Genomic DNA, 6,551 nt, shown 5'->3' with positions numbered 1-6,551 from the left:
ATTTCGTTTTGACGTAAAAGCTGCGTATATTTATTTATAATTATTTTACAAAGAGAAATTTCATCGACGATTTCGCCGACATCTAGGCTTAGGCTCGAGTTACACTGTATAAGTATAGGCCTTTTCAATATACAGTGTTCACACACTAACTAATGGTGGTGTCGTTTATTTTTTTTTTGTCGTATATTCTGTATCTCTATTGAAATTATCTGCTGTGTTAGTGTATTGTGGTGTATTATATGTTTTTTTTCTATAACTTTTAATAATTATGGACATCTACAAGCAATCATTATTAAATATTTGCCGAATATAATAATAATAATAATAATAATAATAATAATAATAATAATAGAGTAGTTTTATATAGCGCACATATCCATCTAATGTAAGATGGTCAGGGCGCTTGAAATGTGGACTAGGAACTCGACCAATGACTTTCTTCGCCCCTAAGGGTCCCGTCACTTCATACTTCTAGAGCAACTTTCATTTTACTATATACCAAAATTTTGTTTTGACGTAAAAGCTGCGTATATTTATTTATAATTACTTTACAAAGAGAAATTTTCATCAACGATTTCGCCGACATCTAGGCCTAGGCTCGAGTTACACTGTATAAAGTATAGGCCTGGGCAATATACAGTGTTAACACACTAACTAATGGTGGTGTCGTTTATTTTGTTGTCGTTTAATAATTATGGACAATCACAAGCAATCATTATTAAATATTTGCTGAATATGTGGCACAAAATTTAAAACTAGGAAGTACTCATTATCAACTATAAAACCAGAAATTCTAAATCATCTTGGTATTGATCTCTCACTGGAAGACAGCATCATTCACCCTCTATACATCTGTACCACATGTCAAACAGCTTCATACAAACATACCGCTCTGAGACCATACGTATGGAGATAACATCAAGAAGTTTCATGTCTTTCATATTATTTATTCAAAAAACAACAAAAAACAGGTTACAGAATCAAACCCAGCATTTGTTCTAAGCATTTAGAGCACAATGCATTGAATCAAAAATTTACAGTCAAAGATCAATCATTGTTATCACAATTTGAATGTGCCATTTGTCTGCGTATTATGTCAGTTGAAAATTTAGAAACTAAGTGTTCGCATCATTTTTGTTTGTACTGTCTATCAAAACTGTTTGGCACACTTCGAGTCCGTCAATGCACTTGTTTTGTCTGCATGTGTCCTGTGAATGTATCTGATGTGAAACACCATTCATGATTGTTCAGAACTCATTGAAATCTGGGCAACTGTTATGCAAATCATGCGGTGAAATCCTAAAATATGATGACTACTATCAACATAAGTGCTCTACACCAGCTGAACAACAATACAGAAGAATATCCAGTGCAGTCACCACAATTGTTGAAGTTCAACAGTTGTCTAATAAAGTGGTGTATCGATCTCTTAAGGAGTGCAAGGAGGTTGAAATCCAAACTAGAGGAAGGGTAAGGGTTTAATTATTTTATACTAAACAAATTTAATTTAACATTCTTTAACATAATAACAGTATTAGAAAATGTTTTATTAATTGCATTTGTACTGTAGTAGCACTTTATCACTGTATTTAAATTGTGTGATTACAATATTTTAGCCAGTGAAGATTGCTGTAATCACAAAAGCAGCAAAATACAGCAGCAATGTGTGCAAAAGGAGTCTTTAACGACCTACACAGGAAATGTCATCTTTACGCGAGGTGATATCACATAGGGATAGCAACAATCAATTAGCACACGAAATCTCTGCATTTGCAACTCCATCCCTAGTTGATATTGACAGTTCACTGGCTATCAAGGCTGACTGTGAGCTTGTTTGGCAGCAACTCCGCAAATTAAGAAGGTAAAAATGCTATTAGTTAATAATAACATATTACTAGAATTTGGTTTCAAAACCAAAAGTTACAAATTTAATTCATGTTATTAAAGGTATCTACAACCAGGAACAATAGCTTCAGAGCGAAGGATGCGGAGTAGGCAATTCGAAATAGCTGATGAGTACCTGCAAGGTAAATTGGAAGACCTGGTTGTCAAGAGTGAGGCTGCAACTGCAGAAGGGGGATATAAAGTCATAAAGGCCCCCGTGGTGAGAGTAGTTGAAATTCGGAAGCTGTTCTTTTCATACCTCGACAAACACCATGCGTAAATATATATTTCATTCACTTAAACTGAACATGTTTATATTTATTTCCATTCTGCATAAATCAATATTGATAGGGAAAAAATATGTTTTTATCAAAGCAAAAATTTTGTATGATTTAATTACACAAAAAAATTAAAAGATGGATTGTCCATGCAATATGTGAAATTTGGATAAAAATATATGAGTAAAAATTATTTTAACCACTATTACTTTTCAGTAACAACAATATCCACCTTCATAATAATGAAGTTTGGATAAAGGCTGGCGGTGATAAGGGGGGGGGGGGAAGCGGTAGCACAAAATTTGAAATCCAAATTTGTAGTTTGAGCAAGCCAAACGCCCTTCACCATATCAGCGTCGCGTGCTGATGATGTGTGACGGTCCTGACTATACTATTAACATTGCAAGGACCTTTCCTGATGTCTTCGATGATATCAGAATGTTAGATGGTGATACCTGGAGGTAAGAATGGTTTTTAGATTAAAAATCATATACTTACATATCACACATTCTCCTGGATGTCCTTACACTTTTCCTCTATCTTGCAGCACTTCTGTTTCTCGATGCCTTGAATTTCTTTAGCCTTTTCAATTCTATCTTTATCTTCCTAAAAAAATGTAGGCAATTTAATATGAAAAACAAATGTTCTATTTAAAGGGGTCATCGCATTAGACTATTTTTTTTTTCGGCGATTACGAGTTCCTTACGAGGATGTACGGGCTCAATGGACCAAATGGTAAGGGTCATAACGCAACGTTTGTATGTTATGGATATGATTTATAATAATAATATTAATAATAATAATAATAATAATAATAATAATAATAATAATTATAATAATAATGATAATAAATAATAATATTTTAGCATTTATGCTTATTCATTATATTTAGTATAAACACCATATTATTCTGTACATAAAGTGTACTCAAATACAAACTCATTGAAAAATAATTGTTTATTTTAGGACGGTATTGCTGTCTGTTTTGTAATCTCACCAAAGATGAGATAGACAGAGGTGATCCATCAAGAGAATTCAGGACATTACAGACACTTGCTGGGGATTTTAAATGTTTTCAACAAGGTGGTATGACAGATTCGAGTGTTGTAAGAGAAACCATGGTAGATGTTGAAATCAACCAAGTAAGTAATGTCCTCATAAATAATTAGGTATCAGAAGCATTACATGTTTTTTTTATCACTGAAGTATACTGAATTTACCTTTTCATAGGTGTCAGTTCCAAGCCTACACATCTCACTGGGTGTATTTAAGAAGCTTTATGAAATATCAAACCTCGAAGATGAAATACCGCTGGTATTTATTAACAAAAACGTTACTAAATCCATGGCAGTGTGCAATGCAGTGAGGAACATAGCTGTTAAACAACAAGAAATTAAAGATCTGGTTAGTATGAAGTACAATATTAATAAAAATCGACACATTTTATTGAGTACATTAGAGAAACATACTGTAAAACACTACAATGTATTGTATTGTTTTAACCAATATTAAATGAACATTAACTTAAATTTGTACACTGCATATTTAAGGAAATGAAGCTTGATAAACAACTTAAATTTGGCTCAGGACCCATAGTCTGTGCATTGGATGATGTGTTGCAGGTCAGAAAGGTAGAATGCCCGGCATATCATGGCAAGGCATTTGTGGGCAATCATGTTCACAAGTATTGCGAGGTAACTGACATTGTGTAATTTAGTGTTGCAATTATATTTGGAATGTGAACTTCAAAAATTATTTCTGCTTTGTTGCACACACAATTATTTTATGTTTGATTAATTAAAAATTATATAAAGATAGGCATAGCATTTGTATATATGTAATTTTCAGATAAATATTGTAAGCGAATTAATGGACGCAGCCAACAGTGTAATATCAGAACAGATAATAGAAGTTCCTCTTGGACATGTAGCTAAACTAGAGGGAAAACTTGAGAAAGCCAAGGCAAAATTTATACCTCTGTTCAGTGAATTTGCGAGTATTCACTAATCAATTAACCATACGAAGCCTATAAGTGATATTGAAATCAATGTTGTTGGTAAAAAATTATTATCATACCTTATTCATTATTTACTGTATGTATTTACCATTACCCACTCTCCCCCACCATATTAGTTTAAATTATTCAAATGTATTTTACAGATCCAAAAATTTATGACAACGTACCGCAAGAATGAGCACAACATATCGCCAAAACTCCATATGTTGGAAAACCAAGTTGTACCCTTTCTGAGAATGTGGAAAGTTGGGATTGGTCTCTTAAATGAGCAAGGAGGTGAACTCATCCATGCTTCCCCCAACAAGTAAAATCAGCCTTTGCAAAAACATTCTCAATTATGAAGAGCCATTTGACACTGACTGAACCAGATATCCAAGGAAAAATGATGCATGCTAAAAAAAGGAAATATGGTATGTTAATACATGAAATGATCACAATTTGATACAAATCCTAGATTATAATCACACATTATTGGGCACGGTTTTTTTTGCTTTCTTTTTTACACAGATGTTGAAGAATAACCAGTAACCAAGCTACAGTACAGTAACAATTTATGAAGACGTCATGAATTGATGAAAGTGATAAAATAGCCTTTTAAAATTTTAAAAAAGTTGGTTAGCATTCTTATGTTATCAATTTTTATGGTAGGGAGAGATGTGTTTTTGTCTTTTCTCGCGTCGAACATAAAAAACCCCGTCGCAAATAAAATTGCATACAAGAAATTATGTAATTAATCTATAGCATGCAGAAACTTTGCCTATGAATAACGTCATAATACATTTATCTCCATATAAAATCACGCATATGGACGGGTGGTAAACATACCTATATCAAATGGAGTTTGAGTGTTTTGTAAATAAATAAAAAAACAAATCGGGTCGGTGGCCTCTCTGATGGTAGGGAGGGGATGATACCAATGATTTTATTTTACATGGCCTTATTAATTAAAAAGAGTGCAGATAACTTTGTAATTTGAATTATAAATAATCAATTGTGTATTAAAATTGTAATTAGTCTGCCATGATGATTCCTTTTCTATTAATTTTGAAATTATTGTGAACCATAATAATAACATCACTTACCTGGACATTTTGATCACAATCAGCAATCTTTTCAACTGCGTTGTTTTTGCGGGGGGAGTGATAATCTAACCATTTTTCTATCTGCCCTTACTAGCCGATTCCATGTGGATTGCCGTCCGTGATATGATGGTTTACTACATGCCATATATTTTCATGTATCTGAAACAATTAAAATGAATTAAAATGAGTTGTAATTACGGTATGAAAAAAATATACAAATAGTAACTTAATTTGTTTTGTATTGGTGTAATATTGTCCTACCTCACGTGGAAATGTACCGAATACTCAGTACATTTGAAAACAACTGAGAAAAAATCGCAAGTTGTTCTCGGGTGGGACTGGAACCCACGATCATACCTCTTGACCACCGAGCTTGCGCCTGATGGCCAAGGTTGAATTCGAGTCCAAGTAAGCAGCGGGTACTTAATTTGTTTTATTAAACTCAAAACAGTTTACATCAATTTAAACATTTATTTGTGCATTTTTTTGTCGACTTGTCAATATAATTAATGGATTGAAATATTAACTAGCCCTAGGCTGCCTAGACCAATTAACATCAACTCATTAACACAACCTACTTAGTACCAGATAGTCTAGGCCTAGGTATTATTGACTAATATTACCTAATTATTATTAACGATCCCTAGGTCTCTGGACCCTCCACAGCCCATAAATAATATAAATAATATAGCCTAGGCCTAGTAGTAATAGGATAGGCCCGTCCTTAATTATATGTGCTAGGCTAGCCTAGCTAGCTTGAAAGCAGGGCTAATCTAGGCATACCCTAGCCTAGTACGGTCCTACTGTACTACTACAGCAACTAGGTATAGGATTCCGTAAATCTCTATCGAGGAATAGGCTCATCTATCTAATCGTGTTTAAACGCGTATTATCAACATGCCTGTCAAACGCCACATAGCGTACACGTGTGCACACACGGTATGCGAAGCTTCTAGTTAACAAAAAACTAGCTTTTACGTCAAGACGAAATTTTTAAACATCATTCTGTACATAATAATCAACTATATAAAACAAAATATATAAAACAAAATTCATATCATAAAGTAACTAGGATTTTAATATATAAATTATGACCTTTAAATAGTTGGAAAAAATAATGCTAAATTTGAGAAAAAACAAAGGTAATGTTCAATAACTCACCATCTTCTCCAAACCATGCTGTCTCGCTGCAACATCCATAATACGATTCCCAAAGGTCTCCAGAATAAATAATAATGAATATTAATGAGATTTTCCAATGTAAACGATCGTGATTCGTCGAAATTCGTA

The 6,551-nt window shown here is 33.3% G+C and overlaps 1 long non-coding RNA gene across 1 annotated transcript; it reads right to left on the bottom strand.

The window, feature by feature from the left end:
- Positions 1 to 981: 981 nt before the first annotated feature.
- Positions 982 to 6,245, bottom strand: LOC117109057. The gene is made up of 5 exons (XR_004445456.1): positions 5,262 to 6,245; positions 4,347 to 4,571; positions 3,383 to 3,537; positions 2,661 to 2,768; positions 982 to 2,020 (listed from the first exon to the last, which is right to left on the bottom strand). It is a non-coding gene; the product is annotated as an uncharacterized LOC117109057 (long non-coding RNA).
- Between the last annotated feature and the right edge of the window lie 306 nt (positions 6,246 to 6,551).

Source organism: Anneissia japonica, unplaced genomic scaffold (genome assembly GCF_011630105.1).
Source record: "Anneissia japonica isolate Jap-2015-1 unplaced genomic scaffold, ASM1163010v1 scaffold1863_len523710_cov156, whole genome shotgun sequence".
Taxonomy (NCBI): Eukaryota; Metazoa; Echinodermata; class Crinoidea; order Comatulida; family Comatulidae; genus Anneissia; species Anneissia japonica.
This window is presented reverse-complemented; position numbering and strand designations above follow the sequence as displayed.